Genomic DNA, 24,691 nt, shown 5'->3' on the forward strand with positions numbered 1-24,691 from the left:
TTCTCTCTCCCTCTCTCTCTGCCCCTCCCCCACTCATGCTATCTGAGTCTCTCTCTCTCAAAATAAATAAATAAACCTAAAAATTAAAAAAAAAAATTCTTTACCTTCTTAGATGCAACAGCAGCTTTTTACAAAATGAAAAACATTACCTTTCTCATTTTAAAGGAAAAACTTTTTTTTTTTTAATTTCAATGTTTATTTATTTTTGAGAGAGAGAGAGAGGCAGAGCACAAGCAGGGAAGGTGCACACATAATCCCATATGCAGAGTATCAAGCAGATACTGACAGTATGTCCTTAAGGAAGCTCATCTATGATGTCAGAGGCCCTCACTGTGCGCTGGCCAATCCGCACTTGAAAGCCACCATTTAGGCAAGATTGTTCCAGACTCTTAGCTGGAGCAAATGCAAGAACTGCCATAAACACCCAGGCATTTGCGGGAAAAGGCCGGCAGGACATAGGACATAAAGAGTCTGTGGGAAAAGGCCAGCAGGAGATAGGACATCAAAGAGGTTTGCTCTCATTAATTAGCCACAACAAATAAACAGCAGAGCCTAAGCATCCTAAAAGATGAGATGAACTGAAATCTTAGTTCGTTTATTCTCATTGTACTCAAAGTAATACATTTATCTCTGGGTGCAGCTTAATCCACATCTGACTGTGATACGTAACTTCGAAATTGCCATTATTTTCTTGGTCCAAAATTGCTTTTCGATTTCTTCTTTGTCTCAGGCTTTTTGAGAAAATTTTAAATTGCCAAGAAGTTTCATTTTTGTGTGTATGTTTATGCTTGTGCTGAAACTTTTAAGTTTTCTTGTATTTTGTGCCTGTGTAATTTCTAGGATTTGGAATTTGTTGAAAAGTTTGTGGCTGCTAAATGATCAGTACTTGTAAATACCTCATGATATGGGATGTAGTCTCTTTCAAGATTTGTTCTTTTTGCTTACACTGCTCCTTGATCACAGCAATTATGATCACTTAAATGTCACCTTTTTTTTAATGCTTTTATACTGGATGGGTATCACACATTGCCATTTTTTATGCAGTATTCTCTTATTCTTGAATTCTTTGCTGCAATTTAGTAAGCAGGACATTTTCGGGTCATTTTTTTTTTTTTCCAGGACAGGCATAACATGAGGTGCATTTTCTGAATCCCCAAATGTATCTAAGAATATCTCTGTTGCGTTTGCATATAAAACCGTACTGGCTTGATATAAAATACTGAGGTTACTTTTTTCCCCCTGCAGAATTACATATTAAAAAAGTTTTTTTTAACCTTTATTTTTTGAGAGACAGAAAGAGACAGAGAACGAGTGGGGGAGAGGCAGAGAGAGAGGGAGACACAGAATCTGAGGCAGGCTCCAGGCTCCAAGCTGTCAGCACAGAGCCCGACACGGGGCTCGAACTCACAAACTGTGAGATCATGACCTGAGCCAGAGTCGGACGCTTAACTGACTGAGCCACCCAGGCGTCCCAGATGAATCAAATTTTTAAAAGCAGTTTTAGGTTTTCAGAAAAAAAAAATTGAGAGAAAAGTAATCTTGAGTTGGGGTGGTCATTTCTTGCAACCTGTGAACCCGTATCAATACATTAATACTAAGTCAAGTCTACACATTAGGGTTCACTCTTGTATACTACATTCTATAGGCTTCTGATAAGTATATAATGGCATGCATTCACCAATACGGTGACCTAAAGAATAATAGTTTCATTTCTCTAAAAATCTTCTGTGCAATCCATTTCTTCATCCCTCCCTCATACCCGCCCCCTTATTCCTTGGCAACTTCTGATCTTTTTACTGTCTCCATAGTTTTATCTTTCCCGGGATATCACATAATTGGAATCATAAAGTACCTTGCCTCTTCACATTGGCTGCTGTCCCTTAGCAATATGCATTTAAGGTTCCTCGATGCCTTTTAATGGCTTCGTGGCTCCTCATTTATGTATTGTTTTATTGCTTAATAGTTCTTCTTTGTCCGGATGGATCACAGTTTGTTTATCCATTCACCTGCTGAAGGACATCTTTGGTTGCTTCCAAGATTTGGCGATTACGAACAAAGCTTCTAACAGCATCTGCGTGCAGGTTTTTATGCGAACGTAAGTTTTCAGCTGAAGGAGCCCGATTGCTGGATCATCGGGGAAGAATATAGTTAGCTTCTTTGGTAAGGAAGTGCCAAACTGTCTTCCAGAGGGGCTGTTATTTTGCATTCCCACCCAGCAATGAATCAGAGCTCCTGTCCCTCCACGTCCTCACCAGCATTTAATGCCATCAAAATTCTGAATTTTGGCTGGTTCTAATAGGAGAGAGAGAGAGAGAGAGAGAGAATGAGTTGGGGAGGGGCAGAAAGAGAGAGAGAGAATCCCAAACAGGCTCCGCACTGCCCGCACGAAGACCGACCTGGGGCTCGAACCCAAGAGCCGCAAGATCGTGACCTGAGCTCGAGTCGGACACTTAACTGACTGAGCCACCCAGGGACCCCTCATTGTTTTCATTTACATTTCCCCCCACCCAGGGACCCCTCATTTCCCCGGTGACATATGATGTGGAGCATCTTCTCTTATGTTTCTTTGCCATTTGTAGATCTTCTTTGGTGAGGGGTCTGTTCACATTTTTGAGAGAGAGAGACAGACAGAGACAGAGTGCGAGTGGAAAGGGGCAGAGAGAGAGGGAGACACAGAATCCGAAGCAGGTGCCAGGCTCCGAGCTATCACCGCAGAGCCCGACGTGGGACTCGAACTCACGGACCGTGAGATCATGATCTGAGTCAAAGTCGGACGCTTAACCGATTGAACCAGTGAGGCGCCCCTCTCATTTTTCAGTTTTCAGAGTTCTTGAATCCTTTTTTTTTTTTTTTTTTTGGAGTTCCTCTTGAATCTTGAACACCAGTCCTTTAGCTGACACGTATTTGGCACAGATTTCCTCCCAGTCTGTGGCCTGTCTTCTCGTGCTTTTCATTGTGACCTTTTGGAAAGCAGGAGTTCTCAAATGGCGTTATATCTAAAGAAGTCATCACCAAACCCAAGGTGGTCTAGATTTTTCTCCTATGTGTCTTCTGGAAGTTTTATGGTTGTGCATTTTACATGTAGAGCTCTGATCCATTTGGAGTTAATTTTTGCAAAAGGTGTGAGGCCTGTGTCTAGATTCATTATGTTTGCATATGGCTGTCTGGTTGTGTGAGTACCATTTCTTGTGTCTTTTTTTCAGATAATCTTCAGTTTTTTCTCTGTCTGTAAGTTCTAGAACTTGCACTTTTCCCCCAAGTCACTGGTTTAATTTTCTGTAGCCTCCAGTTTTCTGTTCCCTGTTTCTATGGACTTTCATTGATCGTTTCCAATTCCCTCTTTACTTTATATCTTCCTTATCTCGGATTCTTTTTGATAAGTGAGCAATGGCCTCTCCAGTTTTCTTTGAGAATGTGAACTATGGATTTTTTTAAAACCTAAATTGTACATGGGGCGCCTGGGTGGTTCAGTCGGTTAAGCTTCCGACTTCGGCTCAGGGCACGATCTCACGGTCTGTGAGTTCGAGCCCCGCGTCGGGCTCTGTGCTGACAGCTTAGAGACTGCAGCCTGCTTCAGATTCTGTGTCTCCTCCCTCTCTGACCCTCCCATGCTCATGCTCTGTCTCTCTCTGCTCTTGATAATAAATAAACCTTAAAAAAAAAACTTAAATTGTACATAAATTGGATGAGCACGCATCCTGCTGAAGGTCTGTTTACACCTGTCATACTCTCACAGTTACTAATAGCTAAATACAGAACAGTGTTTGTGGGAATGCAAGCTGGTGCAGCTACTCCGGAAAAACAGTATGGAGGTTCCTCAAAAAACTAAAAATAGAACTACCCTATGACCCAGACAATTTCACTACTAGGTATTTACCCAAAGGATACAAGTATGCTGTTTCGAAGGGACACATGCACCCCAATGTTTATAGCAGTGTTATCGACAATAGCCAAAGTATGGAAAGAGCCCAAATGTTCACTGATGGATGAATGGATAAAGAAGATGTGGGATGTATATACAGTGGAGTATTACTCGGCAATCAAAAGGAATGAAATCTTGCCATTTGCAACTCCGTGGATGGAACTGGAGGGTATTAAGCTAAGTGAAATTAGTCAGTCAGAGAAAGACAAAAATCATATGACTCCACTCACATGAGGACTTTAGGAGATAAAACAGATGAACATAAGGGAAGGGAAACAAAAATAATATAAAAACAGGGAGGGGAAACAAAAATAATATAAAAAAATAGTATAAAAACAAAAATAATAAAAAATATATAATATAAAAAATATATATATTATATAATAATATAAAAAACATAAGAGACTTAAATATGGAGAACAAACTGAGGGTTACTGGAGGGGCTGTGGGAGGGGGGATGGGCTCAATGGGGGAGGGGTGCTAAGGAATCTACTCCTGAAATCATTGTTGCGCTAGATGCTAATTTGGATGTAAATTTCAAAAAAACAAAGAAAAAAGAAAAAAAAGAAAAAAAGTAAGGAAAAGAAAAAAAAAAGAATGGTGTTCAAAGGTGTTCCAGTTTGGACAAGAGATTCTATGGTGACTCTTCATACAAATCTTAGTTATGTGTCCCTGAGGTTCAGCTGAGCCTCGTTTTCACCATGTGCCTCTTCAGAGTTTTTACAGCCAAAAGAAATTAATTGCTGCCCTTTATTATTTTACCTGGTGCAGAGACAAGTCGTTTGACATGTGACAGGATTTAACCCTCCCCCAAACCCCACAGGTCAGAACGATCCTCCCCATTTTACCGGTGGGGAAACTGATGCCCAGAGATGGGGGCTGGGGAAAGCGAGGGGCTCTGTGCTTTTCTGAACTTTCCTGACTAGGAAAAAGTCTACATATAGGAGGTGGGAGAGGGTAGTCGCTTTATTTGTCGGGGTTTTTTTTTTGCGGGTGGGGGGGAGAAAGCAGGGAAGCCCTCTGAATCTGGCAAAGGTGGCCCTTTCCTGAGGCTCCCTGGAGACATCTTCCTGCGTGTGCAACATCTGGGGTGGGAATGGGCACAGAACACGAGCGGGAGCAGAGTCTGACATCTTTTAAGAACGTGAGGATGACTCCTTCTGCAGGAGGGCCGAGCCAGAAAGCTCATTCTAGGCCTCCAGAAATCCAGCCTGCCTGCCAAATGCATCCTTGTGCCGCACTCCTGACATTGAGAGATACCTGCACGGCCTCTGTCGGGCTTACGATGAGGTGCAGGAAAAGTACAAAGGCTGAAAACTTGACTGGTCCAGAGAGACTGACAACAACGGGCCAGACGCATTAAACGCTCCACAGACCACGAGGCTGCGCACGACGACCACCTGATACGGGGACCTCGCCAGACATGTGGCCCAGCCCAGACATGCTTTACGCCCAATAATGATCCAAACGGACTCCTCGAGAAAGCAATCACCCTGAATACACTGTGCCCTCCAGACGTGTAACAGGCCTGGCACACGGGCCACTCCCCTGCTCAGAGCAGCGCTGACACGGCCACCTGCCCAGACCTGCTACCCATCCCGTTCACACCAATGACCTAAGGCGCACGACCACTTGCTGGCACCGTGAGAGGCCCCGCCCACCAGAACTCGGGTGGGTAAGATGGGGAAGGAGACCAAGCTGAGGTTACCTGAAGTTCCCAGCAGAGTAACACCTTCCATCTCGCAGCCATATAAAACCCTGCTACTCAAAGTGCGGTCCCTGAAGCAGGCGCCCTGGCGTCACCTACACGTGTGTCAGAAATGCAGAAACTCAGACCTCATAATCCTGCATAATAAATTTATAAAAATCTGCATAATTCCCCAGGTGGCTCATACGCACTTGAAGCATGAGAAACGCTGCTAAAAATGCTTGAATATCTTTCTAGAAGTCTGAGCCGGGCATCATTTTTAGGGGATCGCCGTAGCTGAAGAAGGAGTGAGCGGTGGGGTGGTGCCTGGGTGGCTCAGTCGGCTGAGCATCCATCCGGCTTCGGCTCGGGTCGTGATCTTGCGGCTCGTGGGTTCGAGCCCCACATCGGGGTCTGTGCTGACAGCTCAGAGACTGGAGTCTGCTTCCGATTCTGTGTGTCTGTCCCTCCTCCGTTCACTCTCTCTCTTCTCTGAAAGTAAATAAATAAAACATTTTTTAAAAATTAAAAATTCATAAAAAAAATGACAGAAAGGAGCAGGGAGCAGCCATCGTTCATGTGAAGATATGCCTGCTCACTCAGGATTGTCGTCATGGGCGGGCAAACGTAACAAGCAGGTGGTGATGGCTGACAAGTCACATGTGTTTAGGAAGCTTTGTGTTTCTTAATCTTTTAGAAAACAACCCCAGGATCTGCACACACTTCTCTGAGCCTAATCCAGAGCCAGAAGAGAATTCTGAAAAATTATACACGCTTCCAAGTCTGTTACGGGAATAAACTTCTGGCAGATTCTGCCTATTTCCCTCAAAATCTGAACATCGTCACAGTCAGGTACTTATTCCTGCCACTCTGACAAGAGCAGGATTATTAACTCTGCCTACAGTAAAATATTCATGTGAAAAATAAAATGTGTTACAATTTTATGCATTACAACTACTATGAGCTGTTAATGGCTTAGGTGTCCAGACACATCTCATTCCTCACGAGGACTCGTTTCCAACGAGGACACTTCTGTGTGGCTAATTCGGTCCCCTCGTTTTGAACTATTGGCCATAGGTGTGCTGATTCTTCTGTTTACTTCTCCTGACACGGAATCTGTGTTTGTCTCACAATGAAAGTTGAGACGGATTCTGTCAGAATTGTTTTTGTTCCCTTCCAAATGCTTCAGTTCCAGAAAAAGGGAGAAGGAAAGTGTATCGTTTTTCTTGGCCAGATCAAAATTCCAATTGCCTAGAAGGATGAAGAGATCAGCAGAAATTGCCTCGCCGGCAACCTTCACCCCAACCCCATCTCACACACTCACACTCACACACTCACACTCACACACACACACACACACACACACACACACACACACACACTAAAGCAGCAGTCAGGTGACTCTGGGCTGTTTGCTGCACAGAAGTGATGTATTAGAAAAAAAGGAAAGATAGGCACCTGGGTGGACCAGTTGGTTAAACCTCTGACTCTCGGTTTTGGCTCAGGTCATGATCTCACGGTTCGTGAGTCTGAGTCCCATGTCGGGCTCTGCACTGACAGTCTGGACTCTGCTTGGGATTCTCTCTCTTTGCCCCTCCCCCACTCCTTCCTCTATCTCCACTCTCACAAAATAAATAAATAAACATTTAAGAAAAGAGAAAAAGGAAAGAAAAAGGAATCTCTTTCCAGCTCTTGAGCTTTGAATAGCTGTGTTCCCGAAGCATCGCTTTCGGGAAACTTTCTTCCCTGTGATCAGAGAAGCAACGGGATTGTGGGTGAGGGATGCCCATCTCCGCCAGAGGAAGGAGGACTTTTTCTTTGCGCAAAGGTACTTCTGCTCACCAAGCAGGGAGCCTGCGTGGCTGTGCACACCCACAGGGCACACTGTTTCCTGTGTGGACCATCCAGACGGGTGTCTTTTTCTGATTTGCGCGAAGGCAACATAAATGCTCACGGAGACCCGGGGGTGGGGGTGGGGGGTGGTCCTGAGCAGGAGGCTCTGTTTTCCGCACTTAAATTAGGCCAAGGAAGGTCAGGAAGTAAGGAGAGGAGCTGGGTCTGCTGCCCCATGGAGATTCCTGGGGAGAGAGGAAGACTCTAGAGAAGAAATGGTTACGGGACATATGTGGGCAGAGGGAACTTACCTCTGGCTGTTTCCTGTATGGGAGCAGGGAGCAGGGGCAGCAGCTTCTCTGCTGCCCCCAGGGGGATAGAGGGCCAGCTCCATCATGAACTTCACAGACAAGGAAACGGAGGAAGGAGAGGGCATGCACAGAGGAGGCTAGCTGCGGGGGGGGGAATCGGAACCAGAACCCCAACGATCAACACCTGTTTTTCCCTGACCTGTGGCCCCCTCTCCTCACAAATGCACACCTTCTTATAATAGAAGCTTACCAGAATTTGGGGTGGGGGAAGCGGGGGCAATGCAAAGGGCGGTGGACCCACAGTGGACCAAGTTTAAATTTCCTCCATGATGGTAGAATAGGAGCTTGGGTTAGAAGATGAGTGGTTACAGGGGGTGCCTGGGTGGCTCAGTCGGTTAAGCATCTGACTTCAGCTCAGGTCACAAACTCATGGTTTATGGTTTCTTTTTTCTTTTTTTTTTTTCAACGTTTATTTATTTTTGGGACAGAGAGAGACAGAGCATGAACGGGGGAGGGGCAGAGAGAGAGGGAGACACAGAATCGGAAACAGGCTCCAGGCTCTGAGCCATCAGCCCAGAGCCCGACGCGGGGCTCGAACTCACGGACCGCGAGATCGTGACCTGGCTGAAGTCGGACGCTTAACCGACTGCGCCACCCAGGCGCCCCTGGTTTATGGTTTCAAGCCCTGCGTCAGGGTCTGTGCTGACAGCTCAGAGTCTGGAGCCTGCTTCAGGGTCTGCGTTTCCCTCTCTCTGACCCTCCCCTGCTCACGCTTTCTCTCTCTCTCTCTCTCAAAAGCAAATAAACATAAAAAAAATTTTTTTTTAAAGGAGATAAGTGGTTACAGGAAAAAGGAAATAAAATAAATAAAAGAGGGTACATTTTTGCTTCCCTGTATTTTGTAGGCTGAGTCATACCTGCTATCCTTCCTTCTGCCCAGTCAGGCACCACTGTTTATTTTGAGACAGAGATTTCTAATACTACCTAACATCATGCTTTTAATCAGCACGAAGTGCATATTTTTTAACTTGGCAAACGATGTAGTTCCTTAGAAAAACACTTTTTTTAATGGCATGATTCTCAAAAACAACATTTAAAGAATTCTTAAGCAAATTCAAATTTCTCTGATATTAAATGGAAATATCCTGACCTCTTACATTCTAGACAGAGTTTGCTAATAGTACAAATATTTCAGAATTTATTGGTAAAATAATAGTCTGTATTAAGTTCTAATTATTCTGTTAATGTTTAAACCATCTTGGGGCTCCTGGGTGGCTCAGTCAGTTAAGTGTCTGACTTTGGCTCAGGTCAGGATCCCATGGTCCATGAGTTCGAGCCCTGCGTCGGGCTCTGTGCTGACAGCTCGGAGCCTGGCACCTGCTTCGGATTCTGTGTCTCCCTCTCTCTCTGCCCCTCCCCCACTCGTGCTCTGTCTCTGTCTCAAAAATAAATAAGTCTTAAAAAAATTTTTTACACATCTTAAGTTACCTAAGCTCAGCATGTTTGTCCTCTCATTTTCAAGAAACAATTTCGTTTTGCGCCCCAATGAAAAGGTACACTTGTATAAAAAAAGACGTTTCAAACAAAATGGGACATTTCGACCCATTTTAAAAAAGCAGCAGCCTGGTAAATAAATACAGGCATGTAAATAAAGGTCTCTGGCTTTCTTCTCTTCCAATAGTTGGAAGAGACGAATGAAAAAGAATTAATACAGTAATTTTCCTATTTGGCTCCCCTTCTAAACTTTCTTCAGCTCCCCAGCATTTATACCAAATTTGCCTTAGTTCTTATTTGAAGGGGACAGTCATAAAAAAGTCTTGAGAAGTGTTATAAAGTTTCCTAATTAAGATACATATTTTTTTCTAATATGGATTAAAACAAATGTTTTCTGTATTTACAAGCGTTCGGTATAACAGCAACAACATCCCTCTGGTTTACAAGTCAAAAGTGAGGAAAAATACACATCGCCTTTTGCTTTACAGAAGCACACACGTCACGTGCACCCCGATTCAGACACACAGCCTGAAATCTAAAGCACACAACGCAAATGGTCACAGGGGGTAAAGTGATGATCTTCCAGAAGACTCTCCCCCGGTAAGCGTATCGCCCCCTTTACAAAAACGCCACATAAACTAATTCCCGTCCTCCCTCTCCCTCTTAGACGTTTAATTTCAAGTGCACGCTTGTATGGAGCCCATGTTACGCTTGCTGTTCTGTTCTCTTCAACTAGCAGTTGCTTGAAGGTACGTACAGACGTGGTTTAGACTTCAGGACTTCATGCCCCCAAGGTTAAGGCCACGACCTTTCCCATCTCCGGCGGGAGGGAGAGACGGAGACACGGAATCCAAAGCAGGTAAGATGGACACTGACTTCCCCACATTCGTCTAACGAAATCCTCAGAAGTGACTGATTTAAACAACTCCACTTCCCATCCTCTCCTGAAGTTGGGGGAGAAGAGGAAGGATGTTTATGGTGGTTGTTGAGCGAGGCTTCAGGGAAAGCTCCCCCCCCTTTTTTTTTTTGGCTTCCTCTTCTTCCCCATCTTTTTTGCAGGGAACAGAAAACGATGACCACGGTACAGTGTCTACACCTTGGGATCTTGAAGCTTCAAGCTCTTGTATTAAGGGTGGCTGAGCCAGACAGCAAGGGGGCTGAATCCCTCACGACGGGACGGGACCACCATTGCAGAGCATGAGGTAAGGTTCCATCGGAGAAGCAGCATCACTAATGTGTGTGTGTGTGTGTGTGTGTGTGTCCCGTGACAGAGACTGGACCTTGAGTAACTTCGCGAGGTTAAGCCCGATCTGCAAGGCTGTGGTCCTTGTACCTGATGCTAGAGGCTGCACGCGGCTGAGAAGGAAAGATGGACATGAGATGAAAGAGAAGACCAACCGGAACACTCCGGCACCATCTGGAGTCCTTGGAACAGACTGGGCCCGTGTTAGGCCTTACTGACCTGAGAGGTGGAAACAGCCCTTAGACACTGGGGACTTTTACGGTGGAGCTAAATGCATACACCTGACCCGGGCATCCAAGAAGCTAAGAGGATCCAAGAAAAGGTGGAACGAGTGTGGGTCCTCACATCAATGAGGTGGGCCAGCAGATATATGAGAACACCCGCGTTCTCGGGTGACCCGAGAACACAGGATGGCTGCCGTGGCCCTTCTCCTCCCCACATTTCCCCAAGAACCTCTGTGCAACCCCCTCTAACCAGGGACACACGGGAAAGGGAATCCCAGAATACAGCGTCACACAGCTTGGAGGCCGTCACATCCTGCGGTTCGTTAAGTTTCCTTTTTTTTTAATTAAAAAAATGGTTTTTTCACATTTATTTATTTTTGAGAGACAGAGAGAGACAGAGCATGAGCAGGAGAGGGGCAGAGAGAGAGGGAGACGCAGAATCCGAAGCAGGCTCCGGGCTCCCTGCACAGAGCCCGACGCGGGGGCTCAAAACCACGGACCGTGAGATCTTGACCTGAGTCAAAGTCGGATGCTCAACTGACTGAGCCCCTACATTTCCTTTTTTTAGAACTACTTCATTTGAAACACTGTTAGCAATGAAATACAATCCCTAATGGATGCTGGGCCCCTATAAAGAAATGTTGACTCGTGGCTGAACTAAATAACGAATGTGACATGTGGACTCAGATAACTTCAACAGAAACTTTCCTTGTCTTGATTGCATGTGAGACGTCCCTTTAAAGAAAACTATTGAAAACCTTCAAGAAAAGCATACTTGGAGAAGGAAAAGTTAAAAGGTCAAGGCATTGCTACAGAAGGGCAGAATGAAAGAATCATCTTCTTCATTCCAGAAAGAAGGCCAGGAAGGGATAGGTCATTGTCTATTTGGCAACAGAAGACATAGCCAAGACAACTGTGGGGCTTGTAAAGAAAATTCTGAAAGGTTAATTCCGGGATGAAGGGACAGCATCGCAATGCCAAGTTGTTTTTTAATTTTATTTATTTTTTCTGAGAGAGAGGGAGCGTGTGTGAGCAGGGGAGGGGCCGGGGTGGGGGAGAGAAGACAGAGAGAAAGAGAGAGAGAAGAGAATCTTAAGCAGGCTCCATGCTGGGCATGGGGCTCGATCTCACGACTGTGAGATCATGACCTGAGCTGAAATCAACAGTCGGGCACTTAATCGACTGAGCCACCCAGGCGCCCTGAGTTGTTTTGCTTTGTGGCGTAACAGGCACCCTGTTATGTGACATAAGCTTTGAAGTACAAGCATTTACGTTTTAAGCCCGTTACTGTGTTGTTACAAACAAGACAATTCCTTGAAATCTGGGAAGGCGGGCGGCACACCACTTGTGTCAGGTGGATCGTCTGGAACTGAGCGAGGACCGCAAGCAGGTTAGTGGAAGCGGGGGCTACCTGTGAACAATAAAGGGGGCAGGAAGCAGAGTGGGGCAGAGAGAGCTTGCAGATCCTGAGGCGGACCTGACTCTTTGGGAAGAAAGGGGAGGGAAGCAGGATTCTCTGCGAAAGCCTCAGATTGTGATGCAGATTTGACAAGGTTCAGGTGAATCCAAAGGGGAGCCCTGGGAGAGCCCCACATCTGGCAGAAAGGGCCAAGCCCTAGGATTCAGGTCACGCTCAGTCGCTGGTTGGGACATTTCTTAGAAAGAATGTGGTGTCGGCTCAAAAGCCGGGTTGGATCCTGAAGGTGCTGGCACTGGAGGCTGTCAGCCAAGCGCACTCCCCATCCCGGCGATCAGCGGGACCTTCCTTGAAGCAGATCTACGCAAGCGGGCTTCTGTGCCTGCCACGGCACGGTAATGATAGATAGATCCTTTCAACACGAGAGACAAACCCATGTCTCAAAGCCAAGATGATAAGAATACTTATTAGGGCAGCGTGGCTTGCCTCGGACCAGAAACTCGTTGGGAAGAACGATTAAGAAATGAATGGGTCTCTACCAGGACATATTACTCTTGATTTTGAGCTGGGAGGTTGCGCTGTGTTCACCCCACACCCCGAACTGGATTGGAACACGGGTTGACATTTATCCACGGTGTTCCCTGTGGCCAAGTTCAGTGACTTTTCTCCCCATTCAGCACACATTCTCCAGGTGAGTCATGCTCCCGTATCTCCCCCACCCAATCAAAGCCCCGCTGTCCCCGCACTCCAACCTCAGGCTTCCTACCTTCCCTAATACCCTAACTTCCCACCAAAGTGTACCTGCTCTGTTTTTCGTTGGCAGACTGACAACCGAGACTGAAAACTAATTGGCTCGGCTGATGAGAGCATGATGATCGCCTTATTTACCCCTACAGAATTCACCCAAAGAAATGGCTAGCCAAGGGGGGTGGGGGGTGCGGATTTCCTTTCATTTGTTCAAGCCGATGTTGGCGAAATTTTGGACAATGTTGGTAGGTGGTATTTGCCGTTTACATCGAGAAGGCAGCAGCTTATGCTAAATATAATGGCTAGTTCCATATTTTGCTCCCAAAAGGTACTCATTCCTGATTAATGACCTCAGCAAGTGGGTAATGATTATTCATCGGCCTCTTTAGGAACTTTAATCGTGTGGAGGACTTTCTAGACTTCAGATGGACTACTCTAGATAGAGGCATAGAAACAGTAATCAAGTAACAAGTAAGTACCTGCTGGATACAGGGGATGGTGCTTGGTACTTTAAGGGTACCACGGGTTTAATTTAGCTGTCCGACAAATTATACACTGTAATGCCATTTTACAGATGAGGGTCAGAAAAGTTCAACGGCCTAAGATCAGTCAACCAGCAAATTATAGTGGTCAAGCCTGATGCAGATCAGGTCTATCGGGCTCCCCACTCTTTTACCCTATTCTTTCTCACCCTACAATTCACAATTACTCGGACTTGCGACACTTGAACTCCACCTCCATTGACATTAGCAGGGTTTAACAGTTGGTGTGCTGGCTGGTGGGGGGGGGGGCAGCTGGAATTACAGAGAAGATAAGATTGGCCACGTGTCGATGACTGCTGACACAATCACCCCACACCATATTGGGGGAGGGTTATCACAAGTTTCTTTGCTTTTTATAGATTTGAAATTTGCCATAATAAACGCTGGCTTATAGGAATGTTCATTCTGTAGAGGCTTTCGATAGCCACAAATGCAGGATCCCAACTGGCAACACACACACACACACACACACACACACACACACACACACACAGCTAAAAACTTCTTCTACAGCAGACAATGCAGATATTAATCAGTTGTCAAGGTGCCAAACCAAGTCCAGAGATCTCGGCGTGCCCCACATACATCAGTGGGAGCAAATGCTCCCTTTCTGTGAATGAATCACAGCATTCAGCTCCACTCTCTGTCATGCTCCTTGCCGTTTGCTCAAGCCCAGCCAAACCAAACGAGGGATCACCAGTGGAGACAACTGCAAATGTTTGCAAACTGTGAGCAAATGAGGAGAGAGTCCCACATTTAGAGAGACAGGAATTATTGTGTGCAGGTATAAATAAACATTGTTCTCTGCTCAGGGTCTGTCAGCACCTCCGTGCTCCACACAAACTCATCCAGAGATAAATGAGCTAGTGTTACTCATACCTGATGAGCTCCAAAAACCACCCGAAGGGGCACACGCTGTACTTTGCTAAGCTTGTTTGCAAAACTCAGCCCTTGGAATACAGAGCTGCCCACAAAGCACGCAGCCAACTCTGAAATATGTGTTTTTAGGGAGCCATGAGGGCAAAATGGGTGTTCTCTTTTGTTGACCCACGTTCCAGGTCTTGGCAGTGGGCGCTCCGGGAGTCCAGGAGTCCACAATTATTTTCCCCTCTCCCTTGTCCATTTTTTAATTAAGGCATGCTTATTATATGATAGGATTTAAAATACAATCAAAAGGAACATTTAAAATTGCCTTAATTCTCCCAACCAGAAGTAACCACTGCTAATTTTGAACACATGCTTCTAGAATTTTTCATGCGTGTATAAAGTCTACAGAATTCAAACAGGAACATAGTGTAGGTAACCTGCATTGTTCATTCAAAAAGAGCCTATGAACGTTTTAATGCCCATAAACATCCTTTACAATGATATTTACAATGTCTGAGCATATGGACATAAAATAATTTATTTAGTCAAGACGTATTATTGGAGATTTACCGGGAACTGAACCTTTGGGCTGCTCTCAAATTTAATTTTTGCTCCTGAAACTGAGCTTGAGTGACTATTTTCATAGACAACTGTTTCTACCAATCCATTGTAAGGATAAATCCTTAAAAGCAGAATGCACAGATTAGAACTTTTGGAGGCTTCTTCTAGAGAGTACACACGATCCTGTTCCTCATCATCCTACATTTAATAGCACTGACTGATAACTATTCTTTTTTTTTTTAATCTTTGCCAATTCAAAAGATACCTTTGCATTATATCACTTTTTTAAATTTGTGCTTCTCTTACATTAATGATACCGAAGTTTTTTTGTTTGTTTTACTTTTTAAAAAATTTTTAATGTTTATTTGTTTTGAGAGAGACAGACAGAGTGCGAGCAGGGGAGGGGCAGAGAGAGAGGGAGACACAGAATCGGAAGCAGGCTCCAGGCTCTGAGCTGTCAGCACAGAGCCCGACGCGGGGCTCGAACTCACCAGCCGGGAGATCATGACCTAAGCTGAAGTCGGACGCTCAACCGACTGAGCCACCCAGGCACCCCAATGATACTGAAGTTTTTATCATATTTATTGAAAAAATGTGTATCTTCCTCTCTGTTCATATGCTTTTGTGCATTTAGTATTTATCTCTAAGGCTGTTCACATCTCAATAGCAGTATTTCCTTGTCTGTCCTGTGCAATGTGATTTTCCCCCATTTTTGACTTGATTTGTTCTTTGGAACACAGAAAAGTTTAAGATTTTTAGGTTAAAAAATGCACACACCTTAATCTTTATGTATTCTATGATTTAAGTTGTACATGGACTATCCTTCCCAAGCTTATCTGTTCTTTTATTAACTCATTAAAATTTTTTAATCTATCTGGAATAAACTTTAGAGAGTAGTGTGAGGTATAGACATAACATTTTTTTCTCCCCGTGTGATGAGTCAGTGGTTCCTACCCTGTTTTTAGTATAAACACTCTAATTTGTTGTGATGAGCACTGGGTGTTATATACAAGTGTTGAATCACTGTATTGTATACCCGAAACTACTATTACACCATATGTTAATTTCAATTTAGATAAAAATTCATGTGTATATGTACATATAAAAATAAGAGTATATACATATATATGTATATATATGCACTCTTTTCCATACTGATTTAACCTATCGCCCTTATCTAAATATGCTAGATACTTATATAGTCTTTGGTCTGTCCTCATTCTTTTCATTCTGTTTCAGTGGTCTTGGTATCTATTCTTGGGCAAGTACCACCAAGTTATTTTAGCTATTGGTCACTTTCTTTTTTTAAAAAATTTTAAAAATGTTTTATTATTTATTTTTGAGAGAGGCAGAGCATGAGTGGGGGAGGAGCAGAGAGACAGAGAAGGAGACACAGAATTTCAAGCAGGCGAGCCTGACGCGGGGCCGGAACCCACAGACTGCGAGATCATGACCTGAGCTGAGGTCTGACGCTCCACCGACTGAGCCACCCAGGTGCCCTGCAATTGGTCACTTTCCAGACGTATTAATACCTTAGTGGAGAGCCCTATCTTATTCTGTTTTCCGACTTTTCTTAGCTGTTCTCTCTCATTATTCTTCCTCGAACACTTTGGAATCATTTAGGCACTATGTCTGGGATTACGTTACAGCCATAGATTACGGTGCAGAGAATGAACAGCCTGCGATATTCTCTCTCCTAACACAGAAAGCTGGTGTCTTTTCATGCATTGCAGTTACGTTGGGTGGGGCCATCTGATCAGTTCCGAGCAGTGAGCTGGGAACGTCAGAGACATTTACCACGTAGGATCAGAGGGAATTAAGAGCATATGTGAGTCTTTCACATTCTCTTCCTCTGAGGTGGTGACCATAGAGGCCATATCCTGAGACTGGTGGAGTCACAAGGTGGAAACAGCCTGGATTCTTGAAGTCCTGCTTGGAGGACGGTAATTCTGAAGTCACCCAGCCCGCACTAAGCTTGAAGTGAGCAAGACGTAAACCTTTGCTTTGTGTCAAGCCATATAGGTCTGCGGCTTTGTTTATTACCGTAGTATAGTCCCTTAGTAAAGGCTGCACATTTCTTAAGTATTGAGAGGTCTCTTGTTACTGTGATAAGGGAGTCACATTTTCACTTACCGTGATGTTCCTTTCTACCGGACAGGGGACCCATCTGCCTAGCAGGAGAGGAAGGGGACAGATAGATACAAGGCAGGAGCCTAAGAGCTCCTGTTCCTGATTGTAGTTCTAGCTCACACTCGGCCAGGGCTGCAGGGCAATGCTCCAGGGTGATTCTTCCCAGAGCAGACCCACTTCCTGTCTTAAGACAGCTTTGCTGCTGACCTGCTTTCCTGAGCCCGGGAACTCGTTCCAAGTAGAAAGGCCACCGAATGCTTCAGGCAGCCTCTGTGTCTGTACCTGAGACGCTCAATCCTGGATTGTTTGTCCTGGCTCCTGGCCCCTCTAGCTCTGAGTCCGGGGAGGCGGGCATTGGTTGAATTCTGCTTGGTGGCCCCTCCTCGTTCTCTGTGCGGGAGTCTCAGCCTTTATGTGTCCTGAAATCGCGGACTGATGGGCTCTTGTCACAATCTGGCCTCACCTATGCTCTAAATTTGCAGGAGTTCTTAGAAATTCCAGCCAAGTGGGCACCACCCCCGATTTCACAGGCACACATGTTCTTTTCATAGAGAATGTGGAGGTGTGTGTGTATGGGGAGGGGAGAATTAATTAAATGTGTGAGTGCAAATCGTCATTTTAGACTAGTGGTTCTTTCATGGGTATTTTCAGGAGAACGTGGAAAAACTAAGTGCAAACCCAGATGTCAGTGGAGGGAGCAAGTTATCCCCACCCCCACCCTCCACCATCCTCTCTGCACGTGCAAGAAAGTAGCACTACCTGGATTTATGTTCCCACTGAAACTTCCCTTAGAAAATGGAAATGATTACGGTCAGTTTCAAATGATATTTTTCCCTCGGTTGCATAAATCAGGCTAGCCAGAACTCAGTTGATGTTCTCCTTTGCTTTCCCGCCCCGGTTCCTGCTTTTTCAAACACCCATTCATGAATGAGATCTTATCTGTGGCAAAGGTCTTCGCTAACCCTGGGGTAAAATATATTAAATACGAGTATTTTTTTTTTCACAGAGCGAAAACTACTCAACTTAAATGCCTATCAGATTATACCCTTTCTAATATTTTTGGCATGAAAATGATCTCTTATGAAGCAATCTTAACGTACCCTGGATGGTAGTTTGATTTGTTTTAAAACGCCTTCACGGAGTTGTGGGCAATGCTGTGTTTGGTTTCTACACGATTTTTGAAATTTTTTGTGGTCTATACAATCCCAGACCCTAGGAACCACTGGAATGCATCTTCAAATAGTTGCTCAACAAGTGGAATATTTTCTGAGCCTTTGCATTTCTGAGAATGCCCACCTGTCCCACCGAAAGACGAATTGTTGGGTATAAAGTTCTTAGCTCATAACTTTCTCTACCTCAAAACCCCGTGGAGTCATCTGGCATCTAACTGCTGCAGAGGAAATGTCTGAGATCAACCTCTTGTAAATAAATTTTTACTGAATAGTTGCAAGACTTTTTTTTTTTTCACTTACACCTTCCTGTTTCTCGAGGCATTGCTGTACGATTTCCCCAGTGCCTTCACTGAGATGGCACGTGTGGTGGCTGATGGCCAAAGGGAGAGATTCTAGAATCACCTAACTTCGAATCTAGTTTCATGCTTCACCAGCCACTGTACCCTTGGGTGGTGTTAGAGGTCACACTGTGTCCGCCAAAATGAGATGCTCAAGTCCTATCCCCCAGGGACCCATGAACGTGACTTTAGTCAGAAGTAGGGTCTTTGCGGATGTAATCGAATGAAAAGGAGGTCGTTAGGGTGGGCCCTAGTTCAGTGACTCATGTCCTTATAAAAGGGAGGTTGGGACACACACACATACACACACACACACACCCCAAACACCTCGTGAAGACACAGACACAGAAGGAAGATGGCCATTGAAGACAGAGGCAGAGGTTGGAGCTCTGCGGCCCTAAGCCAAGAAATGAAAGGCCTGGAGTTATCAGAAGCTGGAAGAGGCAAGGAAAGTCCCTCCCATAAAGGCTTCAGAAGGAACACGACCCTGCTGACATCTTGATTTCAAATTTCCAGGGGAGACAACCATTGTTTTAAGCCAACCAGTGTGTGGTCCTCTGTTACGGAAGCTCTAGGAAACGAATGTGGATTTCTCAAAGACTATGCACTTCAATTACTTTACCTATAAAAGGTGGATAATAACTTGTGATAAGACTATAGGGAAGGCGAAATGTGATAAGATAGCAGAAGCTACTAAGTTCTGGCGGGCAGGAAGAATCTAATGAATAGGTTGTACCATCAAGGTGTCCCTTCTCCACCCTCCCATCACCTTCCTTGGGTAGCTCTCTCTCCTGGAAACGTTTTTTCTGCACTCTTGACGTGTTTTTTTTTTTTTTATACAAAGCTTATAGGGTTTTCATAAAATAATGAAGTCATTTGCCTTAACTGTGGAATTCCTGGGCCACCCCCAAAGATCTTTGGTTCAGTAGGTCTTAGGTAGACCTCCAGAATGAGTATTACTTGGGGGTGTCCAGACATGAACTCTCATTAAATACGGAAAGTGCAATGTAACTTAAGTGGCAGACCTGGTATTAGGATTCCTGTTCTATAAATATGGAAACTGAGGTCAAAGGAAATTTAACCCAAGTCAGAAAATGTAAAATCAAGTAGTTGTGTTTTTTTTTTTTTGAGGCTGAACTTCAAGAACTTCACTAGTTGGATGAAACGTGAAACTCTAGACTGGTATGAAAAAATGCCAGATAATGAGGGCTCCATAATACATAAAATATGGGAGACGATCCAGTATTAGGATTAAGAACACATGGAATCGGAAAGGTTTAAATTCTACTTGTGGTGCTTACTTTCTAGCCGTGTGAACTGGAGAAAACTATTTAGCCTTTGATGGTTTCAAACTCTTCTCATCTGAAAACGGAAACAACCCCTATCGAGGTTCTTGCGGAAGTGACTTGAGACGCCATGACAAGGCATTTAATACCAAGTAAGTGCTAGATAAGTGACATTATTTTTGTACACACGCATTGTTTTTGATTTCAAAAAAGGGACCAACATGTTCACTCTCTGCTCTTGACTGGCCTTGAATAAATGCAGGGAGAAAGGAAGTCCAGAGGTGAGAATTAGGACCTAATTTTAGAAAAGATGTGATGTCCATGCTTTCCTAGGAGCTTATAAATGAGTATTGTTGTGAGAATAACTTCTCTGGGATTCTTCGGATTAACCTGCTTTATTAATTTGTCTCCTTGTACCTTTGAATTCTCTTATTTTTATAATATTGACGGCTCACTTGCCAAAATACCTCAGAACCACTTTTAAGAGTTCCCAGTAGCTAATAGAAAATGCGTGCTTGAGGATGCTCTTTCTGGGTTATGATTTTCTCAAGGCAGAGCGCCCAATAGGCCTTGCCTCCTGCCGTGCACAAACATTTCATCCTATTTTTCCACTCGGCCCCAGGATGCCGTGGAGGGGACCAGGAAAGGAATGCTTTCCTGGTGTGGGGAAGCAGGACAGTTTGATGTCATCAGAGGAGTTGGGCACACAGAAAATAGCAAGCAAAAGGACAGGAAGCTAATGTGCACAAAACTGCTTCTTTTATTTTTGTGTTACCTAAACCACTGTGGATTTCTGTATCGTATTAGAAACAGCCACCACGTTCAAATTTATTTTTGTGGAACGTGACCTGCTTTTCGGGTGTCTGACAATGATTCCAGGTGTTTCTCTACATCCTCTGTCCTCAACAAGCTTTGAGGCCAGGTTGCTGGGCTCCCCTGTCCTACTTGTGGAACTGATCAATCATCCAGGATGCAAGGAACAGGAAACTACACGCCAGCTTAAGCATAAAAACACGCCTGGAGAAAGAAGTCTGCAGATAGACCTTACAGCCTTGCTGCAGTGACTCAACAATTTCATCCAGAAACTGGGCTCTATTCTCTCTCTTACACCCTGCCGACCTCTGCTGGTCTCTTCTTAGTCGCAACATGGCTGCCTTGGCTCCGGGAATCACACTCTTCAGCCCTGCTTCCTGAGTATAAAATGGAAAGATCAAGAAAGCACCTTCTTCTGCATGCCTGCCTTTTTTTTTTTTTTTTTTAAGCAGTAAACAGAATTATTTCCAGAAACCTTGTGGGCAGGTTTCTCCTATTTCTTTAGCCAGGCTGTGTAACGTGGCCATCTCTGGAGGGAAGAAACTCTGGGAAATGCGAATGAGGTAAATCTGATGGACCTAAGGCGATCATGATTCACCTCCTGGGGCTGGGCACACTGTTTCCCTCAACAAAATGAGGCCACTATTAAAGAAGGCAGAAGGCCATGGCAGTGAGTAGAATTTCCTATAGTACATCTTCCTGTTTGTTTTTTTTTTTCCCTTTTTCTGCACTGTGGAGCGGAACTTTTCCACTCCCGGTATACCAAGATACCACGTGTGGAACCAAGCCCCGGGGAGCTGAGGGGGAAAAGAGCAGCCGGCAGGTTACAGCTGAGGTGTCCTATCTGATTGGCATGATCTTGGCCTCGATCAGATCCTGATGTGGTCAGTTACCCTGGAGGAACTATCAGCAGATGTGGGGGACTGATGTGAGCTGTTCGAAGCTCACAGGAGGCTGTTCTTTAAGCTCTAATCCGTACAGGGAGGGGAGGACATCTGTTCCGACAAGAACTCTGGGGGGTTTATCTGCCCCGGCTCCAAATCTAGCTTGTGTCCCGTGCCTCAGCCCTGCTGGAGCTGGGAGCCGGCACGCCCCACACCTGCGGGCTCACGGCGTGGCTTTGCCAATAAGGGGCAGCAGTGCTGCGCGGCTGGGACTGGGAGAAGGGGCCCCCTCTTCCCACCTGCTGCTGGGCTGCCTGCAGCTCGGGTGCCTCTCCCTCCCATGCCTATCCTCGCCAGCAGTCGACGGGCCTGGTGTGTGGCTTCTCTGACACTTCAAGAACCAGCCAGGTCAGGTCCCCCTTGGAGACCCGAGCAGCCCTGTTCCCCTAAGTCTCAAACTGTAACAATCCCGACCTCTCCCTTTTCTTCTCCCAGCCAGACAGGTGATACCTGCTTCCGGCAGGTGCTACCTCTCCGACGCCTCACAGATCCCTCTTTACCCTCCCGATTGCTCAGTCACCAATTCTGTACATGTGCATCTGTATGTTAAATTTCCTGTTCAAAGGATGGGTGTGAGTCCTCTCTCCTGACTGGCCCTGACTCAGTAGGGCTGTCCTGAAGAGACAGACAGCCAGGGGCAGAATCCTGAGATAGCCACACCTCCTCACACCTGAGTTGTCTCCTGTTGTAGCAGATTACCTTTCCTAAGCCTCCAAAAGAGGATAAAGGCTGATAAAAGCTACTGTTCATTATTATTTTTAAGCAATTTTTACATGTTCATTTATTTAAAGTTAAAAAAACATTTTTTTTTTGAGAGTGAGCAAGCATGAGTGGGGGAGGGGCAGAGAGAGACAGGGAGACAGAGAATCTGAAGCAGGCTCCAGGCTCCAAGCTGTCAGCACAGAGCCTGATGCGGGGCTCGAACTCACGAGCTGCAGAGATCACCACCTGAGCCGAAGGTGGACACTTAACTGACTAAGCCACCTAGGTGCCCCTAATGTTTATTTATTTTTGAGAGACACAGAGAGGGAGACACAGAATCCGAAGCAGGCTCCAGGCTCTGAGCTGTCAGCACGGAGCCTGACGCGGGGCTCGAACCCACAAACTGTGAGATCATGACCTAAACTAAAAGCCGGACACTTAACTGAGCCACCCAGGCACCCCAAGCCACTGTTGATTATTGAGTAAGGCTCTGGACACACACAGTTATGGGGAAACCCTAACTCTGGTGAGCAGCACCAGACCAGGTGGGAGCCCAGATGACTAGAATGAGTCTGAGTCCCTTTCAAAGCAGGAGAGCTGTCTCAGGCAAGGAATACACCTAGGCCTGTCTCATCCTCCAAGATCATGGGATCAGAAGAACCATCAAAGGTGACAGGAAGTGATAGTATATTCCAAGAGAAGAAAACCGAAGACCAGAAATCTCAAAAGACTGAACCCAAGGAGAAGACGTGAAGACAAAACCCAGTCTTTTAATCTCTTTGACCATCCTTCCAAAAGCTCGACTCTCAGCAGCATGCCGGGTAACATCCACACCTTCCAGCATTTCATTAGTGAAAACATTACAGGTGGAGTAAAGGGCAAGAATGACAATAGACAAGTAAAACCCTGGATTGCAAGTAACTTGTTCTGCGAGTGTTCTGCAAGACGAGCAAACACGTCTAATAAATTTTAACTTGATAAACGAGTGATGTCTTGCAATGTGAGCCGTATCTGACGCTGAATGTCACATGATCGCCACTGAGCCAAAGGTTGTTGAAATTCGCTTTGATATACGAGTGCTTTGGATTGCAAGCATGTGTCTGGAACAAATCATGCTTGCACACCAAGGTTTTATTTCTAATGAGATGGAAAAATGTTGACCTGCACGTCTAGAGAGGAAGTTCTCTCACTTAGAGTAAATTAACCTCCCTAGACCTCACTTTCCAAATCTATGAATTGGAAAGGTCGAGCTACACAGATGTTCGAGGCCTACCTACTCCCTGCAAGTCCTATCGACCTACATTAAAAACACATTGCAAAGGGCAGGGGTTCGTATATGTCTTTTCCCAAAGAAACCTGTCCAGGAAAAAGAAGTCTAATGAAACAAGATGGTTCCAAATCAGGAAGTCTGATTCACCTAAGACTAAGTAAAAATCGTCAGTACAAATATGTTGCAATCTCCTAAACAGTGTGTGTGTGTGTGTGTGTGTGTGTGTGTGTGTGTGTGTAAGGCTAGCATTTTCCAAGTTTTCATGGTATTTCACAAAATGGGTTGCATTCAAAATGTTTAGAAACAACAGGGTTCAACAAAATTGTGGCAGACTTCTAGATGCTTACCCCAAATCCACTTCCTACTTCTTCCTCAGTTTTAATGTCACTTTAATATGATTTGTGACAGCAAGATGGCTAGGTCCACAGTGATGAACTGTGACTGGCATAATTAAGCTAGTCACAGCTTCCCTTGCAGCTATGGGCATTATATGCAGCCACGGAACCCTGTTCTTTCCAGAAGTACCTCCAAGGATGACTTTTCAGGAAGAATATGCTTTGAGACTATTGACGTGGGCTAACTTAATCACAATCACAAGACAGGGGAATGTTCTTCCTGACCGATCACGCCAGGAAGTATTCATCATTTACGCATTTCTCACATTTCACTCTGGTTTCTCCCAATAAGTAAGAACCTATGCATTAATTCATGTACTTAATCATACCTTGCCCCCGTTTTTAGAAAGGATTTACAACGAAGGAAAAATCTGTTGCCCAAAAAGGTACATGTCTATTAAACGCTTCGATTATCATAAGCCAAGAGCACTTGGGAATTCCAATTTTCTGAGTGTATGAAATATAACATTCATGTTAACCAATCTTTTAGACATAGCTGTGTCATCGAGTGAAAAAAAAAAAAAGAGGCTGAAACGCAGTAATTCTCAGTTTTGTGTACGAAAATCACCTGTGGTGCTTAAAAAGAAAATTACAGGTCTCGTCCTTCCATTCCACACCCTTTCTGATTTAATTGGTCTGGAAGTGGTTCAGGCATCCGTAATTTTTAAAGCCCTTTGGGTGACTGTGACGGACAGCCAAGGTTGAAATAGAGTGCTTTATAAATCTCAGAAGCTGTGACATTTCAAGATGCTTGGTGAATAAGGCTGTATGGTATGGTGGAAATAACACTGTA

At 44.9% G+C, this 24,691-nt stretch overlaps 2 long non-coding RNA genes across 12 annotated transcripts in view; one reads left to right on the forward strand and one right to left on the reverse strand.

Annotated features, from left to right (window-relative positions):
- The window catches only part of LOC106983012 (uncharacterized), a 229,432-nt gene that overhangs the window by 203,540 nt on the left and 1,201 nt on the right, over window positions 1–24,691 (reverse strand). For 8 of the 11 annotated variants that reach the window (XR_008294306.1, XR_008294304.1, XR_008294305.1 and 5 more), the window contains exon 2: window positions 5,631–6,101. This is a non-coding gene — a long non-coding RNA (uncharacterized LOC106983012). The remainder of the gene's footprint in view (window positions 1–5,630; window positions 6,102–24,691) is intronic. The other 3 variants (XR_008294309.1, XR_008294308.1, XR_008294312.1) reach the window with 2 other exon arrangements.
- Window positions 10,271–18,481, forward strand: LOC113595913 (uncharacterized). Its single transcript, XR_003416586.2, has 3 exons — window positions 10,271–10,449; window positions 13,207–13,349; window positions 17,985–18,481. It is a non-coding gene; the product is annotated as an uncharacterized LOC113595913 (long non-coding RNA).

The sequence above is a fragment of the Acinonyx jubatus genome, chromosome E1, assembly GCF_027475565.1.
Source record: "Acinonyx jubatus isolate Ajub_Pintada_27869175 chromosome E1, VMU_Ajub_asm_v1.0, whole genome shotgun sequence".
Lineage (NCBI taxonomy): Eukaryota > Metazoa > Chordata > Mammalia > Carnivora > Felidae > Acinonyx > Acinonyx jubatus.